Source organism: Nothobranchius furzeri, chromosome 2, assembly GCF_043380555.1.
Source record: "Nothobranchius furzeri strain GRZ-AD chromosome 2, NfurGRZ-RIMD1, whole genome shotgun sequence".
NCBI classification, from domain to species: Eukaryota; Metazoa; Chordata; class Actinopteri; order Cyprinodontiformes; family Nothobranchiidae; genus Nothobranchius; species Nothobranchius furzeri.
Genome location: NC_091742.1, coordinates 79,380,632 through 79,393,851, shown reverse-complemented (window position 1 = coordinate 79,393,851; position 13,220 = coordinate 79,380,632). Strand labels below are relative to the sequence as shown.

The 13,220-nt window shown below is 42.4% G+C and overlaps 1 protein-coding gene and 1 long non-coding RNA gene across 2 annotated transcripts in view; one reads left to right on the top strand and one right to left on the bottom strand.

Annotated features, from left to right (window-relative positions):
• LOC129165505 (zinc finger protein 121-like) overlaps positions 1-13,220 on the bottom strand; it is a 44,338-nt gene that overhangs the window by 29,190 nt on the left and 1,928 nt on the right. The window lies entirely within an intron of this gene.
• On the top strand, positions 8,226-9,427 carry LOC139066113 (uncharacterized). Its single transcript, XR_011519084.1, has 2 exons — positions 8,226-8,668; positions 9,396-9,427. It is a non-coding gene; the product is annotated as an uncharacterized lncRNA (long non-coding RNA).

Sequence of the window (13,220 nt, the reverse complement as noted above, 5' to 3'; positions counted from 1 at the left end):
TTGAATGTCAATATTATCAATAAACTGCACAACTATGCAGTCATGGAATTATGGTAACTGCAAAACTGTTTTTAAATTGATGACCTGAATTGAATCGATATCTGATCGGAATCGATCGGATTAGATAGTGATAATCGATTCTAAATCTCAAGAATCGGAATCGATTCTGGAAATTTGAATCGATACCCAGCACTACTCTGTAGTTATGCTGCTATAGGCTTAGACTGCTGGAGGATACACTGATCACTTTTCACACTCTACTGCTTTCTTCTACAGTATGCTCTTTAACTGTACTATTTTGTGCAATTTCAGCTGTTAACTTTATTTTCTCTGTAAGTGTTTTTCTCCCCAGAAGAAGCTACAACGACGTTCTGCTGAGCTGTGGTGGCCTCATGGAGGAGGCCATCGACTAGCACACTGCTGCTAACCACTAAAACATTCTCCTGATAATGGCTATTTGCTTTCCTTGACGTTGGATGTGCTAATACTAGTTTATCCGTTTAATTATAGATCCACTAGGATAAATACAATAAAGTTTATCTTTCACCAAATAGAATATTTACTAAAACATCACAATATAACTATAGACACATTACTAGTCTTTGTGAGTGTGTGTGTGTGTGTGTGTGTGTGTGTGTGTGTGTGTGTGTGTGTGTGTGTGTGTGTGTGTGTGTGTGTGTGTGTGTGTGTGTGTGTGTATGCTCTGTCTTCTCGATCCCCAGTGAGTCGTGGAGGATGGCTGCTTATACTGAGCCAGGATTCTCTGGAGGTTTCTTCCTGTTAAAAGGGAGTTTTCCTCTCCACTGTCGCTGCATGCTTGCTTAGTATGAGGATTGCTGTATAGTCACTGACACTAGTCAGTGACTTGATGCAATTTGCTGGGTTCCTTATATAGGAAGAATTATTTCTGATTGGCTTAATGAACTGTCCTGAATTGGAATGTTTATTATGTGAAGTGCCTTGAGACGACTCTTGCCGTGATTTGGCGCTATATAAATAAACTTGAATTGAATTGAATTAATTAATAACAAAAGTTTATTTATTAATTCAGAAGATCTAAAAAGATCTTTGCTCGTTCAATGACCAAATGCACCACTCTGTGTCTTATTTCAAAGAAGAGTCAGGTTTAAAAATTTAATAATTTATAACTAACAATTTAAAGACGGCAATTTAAAAGACAATTCATAAATGACAATTTATAAAAGCTTTGGTATTAAAACTTGGTATTAAAGCAGTCCGTGTCTGGATGAAACTAAACATGAAGTGTGTGTGTTTGAATATGTGAATGTAGGTCTCAGAAGGTTTTATCTTAGAGAGAGAAAAACACGTTCTGGGTGAAAGAATTTGGTTTGCAGTTAAGCTAAATTATTTCTTAAAAGAGGCATTCAGACGCAATCTGTGTTCTACCTCACCGTTCAGACGACCCTCTGTTCAGATCCGGAGGTCAAGGGAGGATGTTGATCAGCCTCTGGGTGCTCGGTCCGGTAGGGGAATTAGGTAATTCAAGAACATTTGTCATTATGTAGTTTCAATAATTTCCCTCTCAATACACAAACCTTTGCCATTGTCATATAATAATATATATTTGAGCAACACATAACATTACAGACGTTCAACCACAAGAAAACCCCCATCACATCACACACATTCACCCATTCATACTCCATACCCCCTTTAACCATATCTAAATTAGAAGTGTCTCACCACGCCAGCTGTATTTTAACCTAAATTAGATCCTGTGGTCTTAATATATCATTCTCTAGTACTCAAGCTTGGCTCTATCACTTTTTTCCAGTAATCTTCAGCTTGGAGGTGATCTACGAACCTCTTGGTTTCTTCTTTAAATGTTATAATTAATTTTGCAGGATGAATGATCCCATTTTTTACACCCGCCTTCCACAATTTCTCTCTCACATCACGGAAGATTGCCCTCTTTTTCGCCATCATCTCCATCTGGTCTGCAGTAATTCGCAGCTTCATCCCGCGATTTTCAAAGATGCGTTCCTTCTTCATAATTTCCATGATCTCTTCCTTCATTTTATATCGTTGTAGTCTCACAATCATGGCTCTGTCTCCAGTCTTCCCAGCTAATCCAATCCGATGAGCCACTTCAACCTCAGGTTCCGAAGTTAGTTTACTTTTAAACATCTCGCTCAGGAGAGAAGCCATGTATTTTGAGGGTTGTCCCTTTTCTACATCTTTCAGCAGCCCATAAACGCGGACGTTACACATCCTAGAGTAACTTTCAAGATGATCAACCTTCTTTATTAACTCACTATTCACCTTACAAAGTTGTCCGTTTTCTTTCTCCAATATTATAATCCGACTGTCCATTTCACACGATTCTTCCACATCTTCCATTTTTTTTGCCAGCCTGCAATATCTCTTGCTTTAAATCGTCCAGTTGTGGCTGCAAGGTCTCTATTACTCCTCTTATTTCCTCTCCTATTATCATGAAAATCGTCGTCGGTAAATCCTGTTGCTGATCATCCATGCCTGCCATTGTAACTCCTGTCACCTGTTGCTCGTCAGCCACACCTTGCTCCAGCGTTGTTTTCTTGTTCGCGTTCCTTATCCTTGACCTTTTTAATGACATAACGTCATCCGTAAGCTCCAAATAATCAGCCAGAAGTCCTTCACAATAAAAGTGATTCAAAAAGTTTTATCCAGAATATTACTCCATCAATCTTGACAGTTTTTAACCACTTTCCATAACTCCGGCGTGTTCCTTCAGCGACTTCAGCGCCTGTTTTCCTCGCACATGCTCAGTATCCATCAAGAGAGCTAAATAATTCCCTTTCAGCAGAGCCAAGATGGACTATTATTTCTTTCAGAGCCTCTTTGGTACTTTCAACCATTGGCTGTGCTGTGGAGAAGTCCAGATCTTCTCTTTAAAAATGTTTAAGCGCAGACATGACTGTTTGGAAACAAGCGTCAAGCCAGCCCTCCTTCGATTTTTATGGGCACAACTACATGAGAAATTACGGTGCCCTCATTTTTGAGTGCCTTTGAAAAATAAAAGTGCACTTTTAAGATGTGTGTCTGAGCATGCTGATGAACACAATTAAAAGTTTGTGTAAAATTGTGTCTAAGATAAAACAGCTTTGCAATGATTAATCTAATTAAAATACTTTTCATGAAAAGAATGAACTAGATTTAAATGTTATTCTAACTACTACCACCCTCCTCATGCTCTTAGGTCTGAAGATCAGCTCCTCCTAACTGTCCCTGAGGCACGTTTGAAGACCCGCGGGGAAAGGGCTTTTTCTGTCTGTGCCCCAAAATTGTGGAACTCATTACCTCTTCAGGTTAGGCAAGCACCCTCTTTTGCCGTTTTTAAATCACGCCTGAAAACCCACTACTTCTCCCTGGCCTTCAACTCCCAAACCATAAAGCATCAACTCATCCTTAGTTTTTCCACCTTGTTTGTTCGATTTTAAATTTGTGTTTTTTATATTCTGGTTTTACTTGTTCTATTGGTTTTAGTTTGTTGTTCTTTTAACTTTTTCATCTTTTTTACTTCTTATGATACACACGACTATTTAGGCCCGAGCAGCGAAAGCGCTGCGAAGGCCTCTTGTTTTTGCTCTGTTTATTATTCTTTCTTTTTTTTTATTATTCTCGTGCCCCTTTGAACAGCTTTTTGGGGACCTTAGCATACCCCAAAACTCACAATATTTTGCAAACTTATCAGGCCTGGTGAAAAATTTGATATTTTAAAGGTCCCAAAAAAATCGAACAGCTCCCCCTAGAATGTGAAAAAAACCCTCTCCATAAAGCTTAGTTTATCGTACAGTTATGAAATTTGGTACACTTGTAGTACTCAACAGTCCGCACAGAAAAGTCTCTTGCAAGCAAGGTCAATATCAAACAGGAAGTCGGCCATTTTGGGTTGAAATGGCGATTTTTTGCTGTTTTTAGGGTCCGTTTCTGATTGGATTGCTCGATCATTGTTCGCACGATTGTCTCAAAAATTGTGTAAAATTGCTCAGAAGGGATGGGCGAACAAAATGAGATGAGGATTCTGAGTTTTCGTATATGTTAAAGGGGCGGGGCCAGGCCTCAAAGTTTGACTACTCGCCAAAAATATTTAAATTGCTATAACTTCATAACTGAATGGAATAGAGTTACCAAACTTTCTGTGGTCATTCGTCATCAACCCACAAAGTAAAATGAATGGTCGGATGATGACATCACTCAAGCCCCGCCCCCTCAGGACCAAAAAGATCAAGTTTTACTGTTAAAGGTCCCAAATTGCCCCATTTGACTTAATCACCATGAATTTGTAGCTGGTAACTCAAGACAAGTGGGGGTTGCTTGGCGTCACTTTATGGGAGTTTTCGGCAGAGGGCGGGGATGCGGCGGCGCGGCGAAGTCAGGCGTACCGCCGTGGCCTTACGTTTGCCTCCCATTTCGTCATTTCTAAAGATATCATCACGAAACTTCTTGTGAGTGATCCTAGTCCGGCCCCCCAAAAGATCTGATGTGAACATCCGGTTGGCGTTGTTTGGAGAGTGATGCTCCGTCGCCCTTTTCATCAATCGCCTTCAAACTTCTGCTATATACTCTTAAGACATAGAGGAAATAATTCAACCGTCAGATTTTAAATAAGTATAAAGGTGTGGACGTGGCTAAGCCTCAAACTTTGACCTTTCGCCACGCTCTTTTTTTCACAGCTCCCTATTGGACTCCTTTTACCCAATCACCAGGAATCTCTGGTAAATAGCAGCAGACAAGTTGAGGTCACTTGGTCTCCAGTACTGGAAGGTTTTGAAAAAAGGCGGGGCTTTGGGAGCATGGCGAAATTCGCCATCACGCCATGGAAATACGTTTGCCTCTCATTTCTTCATTTATCGTGATATCACCTCGAAATTTGTTGTGAGTGATCCTAGTCTGACCCCCAATAGAAATGGTCAGCTTAAGTTTGTGGGCGTGGCCTATTTTCTGAATTAGCGCCCCCTAGGACCATTAAAACATTCAGCCCCAAGCCATGCTTTGACTGAGGATTACGAATTTTGGTACACTAATGTGGTGTCTCAGGACCTACAAAAAAGTCTCTTGGAGCCAAGTGCAAAGTCGCACAGGAAGTCGGCCATTTTGGTCCAAGTACTCGATTTAGTGGTTTTCGCACACGTTGTTTGGAGAGTGATGCTCCATCGCCCTTTTCACCAATCACCCTCAAACTTCTGCTATATACTCTTAAGACATAGAGGAAAAAATTCAACCGTCGGATTTTAAATAAGTATAAAGGTGTGGGCGTGGCTAAGCCTCAAACTTTGACCTTTCGCCATTACATTCCTTGACTTAATAACTCCCATGTGCATGATCAAATCTATATCAAACTTTGTCTGTGTGATCACTGACCACATCTCAAGACAACATTATTGTGGACAGGTGACATCACCTAAGCCCCGCCCCTGACAACAGGAAGTCTATTGTTTTATGGTGTAATGCCCATAGTTGTCCCTCGAATTTAGTCAACATGACACTAAGGTCATGCACTGTCTTCATGATATTGCAATGACCATTCAGATCTGATAGCTTTCCAGATAGGGAGGGGCTTTAATGCCATGGCGAATTCTGGCATGACGCCGTGACCTTACGTTTGATCGTAACTTCCACAAACAGCCTCCCATCTGCACGAGACTGAACATGGCAATCAACAATAGGGCTGAAACGATTCCTCGAATACCTCGAATAATTCGAGTACAAAAAATCCTCGAGTCAAATTCTCTGCCTCGAGGATTCGTTTAATTCATATTTAATTAATTCAGGGCTTTGCAATCGCCCGGGGTCATGTTTCACCCGGACCGAAATAAGTGACGCACATGCCCACTGGGCTGAATGCACACGCGAGTAGCGAATAAAACTTTACTTTCTCTTAAGCCATGGCGGACAACGTGGACCCCGGTGGAGTTCTAAAAAGACACAAAATGTCAAAGGTGTGGGACCATTTTTCACGTCGTAAGGTGGAAAACGTAGTCCAGTTTAAAAACTGTAAAATGGATTTAGCCTACCACAACACCACATCCTCCGTGCTGTAGCACCTGTAAATGTCACTTCTGCAAGCGGACTCAGAGCCTCTACAAGATAATGCATTTAGCCTGTATTTCTATATATTCTGCAGATGCTGTGCGACTTTTTCGTTTGTTGTACTCAGTTTTAGCTCACACCGTACGTCTGGTAGCAACACGTCAAACTTAAAATGTGCTAAAAAAAATAGTTTTACACAACACGTCTGACTTTTTATTGTGTTATTGATGTCTGTTGTCCCTCGGGGTTTCTGCAGGACACAGGTATTTATGAGTGGCGGAGGAAAACGAAAGAAAGTAAATAAATGTTTTGTGATCAGTATAATTTGACAAAACCACGGCAAACATGCTTTCTCGACAATCCTTGTTATTGTGTGAGAAAAAAGTGTAGAAATTAAAACGGATGTGTGTTAATAGGGAAACAGCCGGCGAGCTGTTTGCGCATGCGCCTTGAGCGGTTCTGGTTCTGTTTGGGCCGCAGCCGCTCGCAGCGCTACTTCAACAGCTATCCTCTGGCTTGCAGGTTAGCAGATTCTCGCACGAGGGGAAAATCGGCTCAGGTTGTTTACTTATTTTTTGCACAGGCATTTGTTTACTGTGTAGTAAAGTTGAAGTGCTGAAGTTTTGAAAACTAATTTTGAATAAAACTTGAAGAATAACTGGCAATGGCTTGCTCATTTTAAGAGGTCTTTCATAATTTTAACATGCTATTTGATATAATGGTTTACAAACACAAAAGGGTAATTTATTAGAGTACTCGATTAATCGAAAAAGATTCGATAGAGTACTCGATTACAAAAATATTCGATAGCTGCAGCCCTAATCAACAATCATGCCCTTTAGCCAATGAGACACAAACGGTTGGTGAAATTTGTATAATGTCACCACAGCGTCCCCTATACACCATTAAAACTGTAATAACTCCTACAGACAAGGTCGCAACTGCACCAAACTTGGTGGGCTCAGAGGGGATGCTGAGTCAGGGTGAGGTGCGGACGAGGTGACCGTTAGTGGTTTCTGGTGTCGGGGTGGTCAACGTTTCTGTTCCGCGGACGTGCCCTGGGCTGCCGGCCAGGCCGGAGCGGAGCTGCGAGGGCCGAACGACGCTGCTTGCAGCTTTAATTTAGCTTGTGTTTTTATTTATTTGTTTTTATGTGCAGCGCTGTGGTCGGTTGTATTGCTGTGTTAAAAGCGCTCTACAAATAAAGTGGTATGGTGTGTGTGTGTGTGTGTGTGTGTGTGTGTGCGTGTGTGTACAATTGTGTGTAATGATTCTGTCTATTTAAACCAGGCGTGGGGAACCCTGGTCCTCGAGGGCCGGCATCCTGCATGTCTTAGCTCCAACACTTCTGATTCAGGTGCTGATTCACCTGTTCAGCAGCTCATCAGGCTCTGTAGAAGCCTGTTAATCACCTGCTGATTGAAATCAGGTTTGTTGAAGCAGGGTTGAAACTAAAATATCCTGGATAGTTGCCCTCGATGGACCACGGTTCCCCACCAGTGATTTAAAAAATACTTATTGTACACATCGACTAGTACATCCTCACAAACTTTCATAAGGATCTGATGTGGCATTTAAAAAAAGGTGCAATCAAAGTTGGCTATAAAACAAATCTCACTATATTTAATGGTTAATTTCTCAAAAACTGTCCAATTCCGTAACATCAATCCACTTCAGTCTTAAGAGTACACATCGAGTAATACATCCTTCCCAAATTTCATAAAGATCTGATGTTGAGTTCAGATGGCGCTCGCGCGGGTGCACGCAGCGAGCTGCTCGTCCTCCTTACGCAATGGAAACTTGCGTTTTATTGGTTTTTATGTATTTTTGTTGTCTCTGATTCTTTTTTTGAATGGTGTGTCTTCTCTGGTGACTTTTGATCAAGCTGTGCTGCTGAGGCTTCGTACTCCTGTTGATGTAGCGGTCGCTGCGCGCTGGGAACCTCACGGATAGCATTGTTGTTTGGACTGCCCCTGTGCTCTCTCCCCCCAAGCCGTGATGTGTTGGCCCTCTGTCTCCCCAGCTTGAGAAGGAAGCATCGTAGAAGACGGGGACAGCAAGGTAGCTGGCGCGTGAGACGTCGGGCTGGACTTCCTGGATCCCTGAAGAAGCGGCTGGTCCGATTTGGCCCAGCTTGTGACCCGGTGGTTCCGAGACGTCTGATGGTTTACTCTGCGCTAGAGCTGAAACAACTAATCGATTTAATCGATTATAATCGATTATTAAAATAGTTAACAACTTTTTTAGTCATCGATTAGTTGTTTAATAATCATATTTTACCGCATAAAGTCTATTTTTACCACAATCTGACATCGGTTACAAGCTGTTAAATTTGCCGCCAGTGTGTGGCAGTAATGAGCCACTGATCTACCAGTGGAGCCGTAGAAGAAGAAATGAGCCAATGAGTGCCCTCGGTTTTCATGACGTATCACGTTACTGACGCTCATCTTGCTGTGAGAGATGGCGGAACAAGAGGAAATACGGAAGAAAAATAGAAGCGACAAAGCTGAAGAGAAACCCCGGACAAAAACCTCACGAGTATGGGAGCACATTTGAGACGAAAGCATGTGGGGGCTGATGCAGCAGAGGAAGAGCACCGCGGTCAAGTGAGCCGTCATTTGGAAGAGCCAGCCCGGTAAGTAACAGAAAATAAACAAGCTGGACTTAGTGTTTTAGCTGAGTTCGTTATAGTGGATGTTAAACATGTTTTTTTGCCGCGTCAGTCTGCAGTGTTCTATTTCTGATTGACTAGATGCAATCGTGAATCTCCGTGTTGTGTATCATGCGCTTGCCAAATTTAGCACGTCTGTTTATAAGAATGTTCTCGTTAAGAGAAAAACGGCACAAACCCATAACTGTGTTCCTCATTCAAAAAAGGACAACTCCGCGGAGAAAAATATACAGACGAGCTGTGTCCAGGTGAATATAACGCGGCATGGTTGTACACTTTCAATTTTTAAATACAGGAGAAATTCAGAAAAAGTCATTTTTGTTACTATTAAAAGGCTGTTTTACTGTCTAACGCTGTAAAACGCCTCACAACACATTTTTATCATGTTTCTTAAACAGTATTACACAAAATAAACATTTTTCACATTTCTCTAGCTAATTTAAACACTCCCGACTCAAAGTAAAAACCTCATGAGCTTCTTACTTAGAGCTTTTTAATAGTAAAAATTTTTTACTTTTTTTCTGAATATCTCCGGTTGCGGGCTATTTTGTAGAACGTAACCCTCAAAATAAATGATCACTGTATATTGTTAATTAATTCAAATAATATAATATTGATTTAGTGTTGTAGCGTGTGTGCTGCTTTATTTTATATGTGTACTTATTTCAGTCTATTTGTGTTTCTTATGCAGAAAAAAACAAGCAACGATGGACAACTACATGGGGAACAAGACACTCAACTCTATTCTAAACATGCTGGTAAAAGACATGAGGCCACTATCCATGGTGGAAGGAGCAGGCTTCCAGCTAATGCTAAAAATTATTCTGGACTGATATTTTGCACTGTTTAGCTCATTTTATACTGCTGACTGTGTTCATGTGCAATAAAATAGATTGCAGTCAACTGCACAATTCTCTAATGTTTTTTTTTTCTTAACTGAAATGCATCCATCACTTGTATAGGTTAAATAGCTAAACAATAACAAACCGATTAATCGATTAATCGAAAAAATAATAGACAGATTAACCGATTATGAAAATAATCGTTAGTTGCAGCCCTACTCTGCGCCCTGCCTTGTGAACTTGGCCGGCTATGAGGGTGAGCTGGCACCGCGCCATGGCTAATCGGCTCGAGGACCTCGCCAGAGTGGGGTTTGCTGGGAGAATCTACGCTTGGTTACGGGCTCAGAGTTGGAGGAGACGGTGCCCGTGCGCAATCCCGGTGCTGCGGCCCCGCCGCAGACCCAGTTTGGTCTGGTCAATACCAGGTCTGTGCTGAACAAAACTTTTATTCTTCAGGATTTTTTTATTAAACATGATTTGAGTTTTCTGTGCATCTGTGAGTCCTGGATCCCGTTTGGTGACTCAAGCACCCTGCTGGAGCTGGTACCACCTGGCTGCTCCTGTTTTAATATCCCTAGATCGCGGGGCAGAGGTGGTGAGCTGGTTGTGGTTTTAAAATCCAGCTTTCCTTGTAAACAGCTTACACCCGCCATGTCATTTTCTTCCTTTGAACTGTGTCTATTTGAACTGTGCATCTCCCCCCGCCTGCTCTCCGTGCTGATTGATCGCCCTCCAAAGACTGACTCTAACTTCCTAAATGATTTCTGTGATCTTGTGGCAGACTGCATCCTAAAATATGACTATGTCCTGTTTTGGTGATTTTAACATCTGCTGTCCTGACAATGTGCTTGCTAAAGGTTTTTTGAATTTGCTAGATTCATTCAATTTAACTCAATGGTTATCGTCCCCAACTCATGCCAGGGGTCACACCCTGGACCTGGTTGCTTATCTGGATGCAGTGAGGGTTGCTAGAACTGCCTATTTTGCAGACATCCTCAAAACAAACTCTAAGAATCCCAAGATTCTCTACAAAACACTGAACTCTGTTCTGGTGTATCAGGAGCCCAGCTTCCTGTCCACTACAGCTGCTGGAAACTCTGAAGATTTTCACAAATTCTTTGTTCATAAAGTATCAGGCATTAGAGCAGCTATTTCTGGTAACTCTATTGACCCTGTTCCAGTTCCTCCATCACCACCCACCCTGAGCTCCCTCAATACCGTTTCTTATTCTGAGCTGAGTAAGCTTGTTGCAAGGCAGAAGCCATCTGGCTCTCCACTTGAGGTCCTGCCGCCTCATCTCTGGAAGGCTGCCTTTCCGTGTCTTGGCCCATCACTTGGTCAGATTACCAATGGGAGCCTCAGCACAGGTGTGGTCCCAGCTGCTTTGAAAGCAGCAGTTGTTAGGCCGACCCTGAAGAAACCTGGTGCTGATGTCTCTGTGATCGAAAATTACAGGCCTATCTCTACCCTGCCTTTTACACTGAAACTGCTTGAGAAAGTCATTTATCAGCAGCTGGTTTCACATTTAGCAGACTCTGATCTGTTTGAGATTTCCCAATCAGGGTTCAGGTCTGGCCATATTACTGAGTCGGCTCTACTGAGGGTCTTAAATGATATCAATCTATCACTAGATCAGGGTACATCTGTGGTGCTTCTGTTTTTAGATCTGACGGCAGCGTTTGACACAGTTGACCAGGCGGTTCTACTTGGTTGCTTGGAACGATGGGTTGGGATCAAAGGGTCTGTTCTGGAGTGGTTTAGATCGTATCTCCACAACAGAACATTCTGTGTTAACACTAGAACTCCCAGCATTTTCTGATTCCCCCAGCTCTACCAGAGCTTTGTCAAATAACTGCTTGGTTTGATAACAATGACTAAATCACTGATCGTTAGCTGCCTTTCATTTGTAAATGCAGCCAGCCACAGATGAGGTCCAATGGAATGTGCTTGGGTGTTGGGGGTTGTCAGTCTTTCAGGCTGGCCCAGTGGCTCTGCTTGTCTCTCTTCCGTCTTGAATCTGGTTAACTGAACTTGTCCAACCAAAGACTTCACAGAAGCACACAAATGACAAGAAAGGATTTTTTATGTAGCGTTTAATAAAAACAAAGCATGAGTCGCTTCAAAAAGACTACATTTACCGCAGCTGGCAGAGGCAGAGATTTTTTCTATTGATACACGGAATTTACAGAATCATTTTAAATTTTAATAGGGGAAGACTGCAGGAGGGAGCGGTAAATACAGGGGGTCCCCACCAAAACAAGAAACTTTACAAGTCTGATGAAACCCGCTGGTTTTCCATCAGGCAGTCACGGGGCAGCTCCAACGACCCAGTGGCTGTGCTGGGTCAATGTTATCGAGCTCAGTCCGGCTCGGCCCTGAACGAGCCGAGGCGGCGTCGTGCTCTGCTTAAGAAGAGGTGTTATTTTCCCGCTTCAGAAGAAGCGTCCAACGTGTTTTTACGCTTTCTCCGAGACATGTCACGTCGCTAAGTTGTTAGCGCCGCGCGCTAACACGTCAATAGAGCAGCGTAGCTGCTGGAGGTTTTAAGGGTTCAGATGAAAACACCCGACCTCTCACGCTGCTCACACATCGATCTTAAGTTGTCACCGTTGCGCTCACGCCGTAATACAGTATTAGATGCGGTTAAAGTCAGACATGAAAAAATAAATAAATTTTACATGAATAAGTGATGCTTAGCCTGGTGGGGGGAGGAGAACCTGGCCTAATAAGCACTGGAGGAAACCCTGTCAAGATCGTCAACACTCGTTTATCTTAATGCTATTGAATCATGTAAACCACAAAGCATTATATCCACTGCTACCTTTCTAATTTTAAACTCAGTAACTTATGCTGTAACTTCACCTTGCCCTGCCTGCTCCTCCTTGCTGCCCGCCAGCTGTGATCACAAGCGACAACATAGTAGTTCCCGCTGCTTCTTCGGGAAACAGCTCAAAATAAATAAATAAATAAAACTTGGGATCTTGTAGGTGTGGCGGTGGGATTTCAGCCATGGCGGGCCGCCACGGCTACGCCTATGTAAGGGAAACCCTGTGCTTTTATTTTCAATTTATTCATCATGTTTCACATTTCTCATGTACCATGTTCAGCGCCTTGGGCTTCCCGACAGGCGCTTTATAAATAAAGCTTTGATTGATTGATGTGGCATTACAAAATAAAGTGCAATCAAGTCATTAATGATTATTTTTACTAATTCCATGGTAATTTCTCAAAAACTGTTTCATTCCGCAACATCAATCCACTTCATTCTTAAGAGTACACATCGAGCACTACATCCTCCCCAAATTTCATAAAGATCTGATGTGGCATTTCAAAATAAAGTGCAGTGAAACTAGTCAGTAATGACAATTTTCACTATATTCCACGGCTGATTTCTCAAAAACTGTTTGATTCCGCAACATCATTCCACATCTGCCTTAAAGTACACATAGACGACTACATCCTCACAAAATTTCTGATGTATCATCAGGTCTAGGGATGGGTACCGAATTCGGTACTTTTTAAGGTACCGACCGAATTCCATAGTACCGACCGAGCACCGATTCACTTCGTTTCAAACGGTGCCTCGTTTCGGTACCCATCCATCATAACGAGAACTTGCCTAGACAGCTGCGCATGCGCAAGAGCGTTATGTCGTCGGTCCCTGCGAGTGAGTT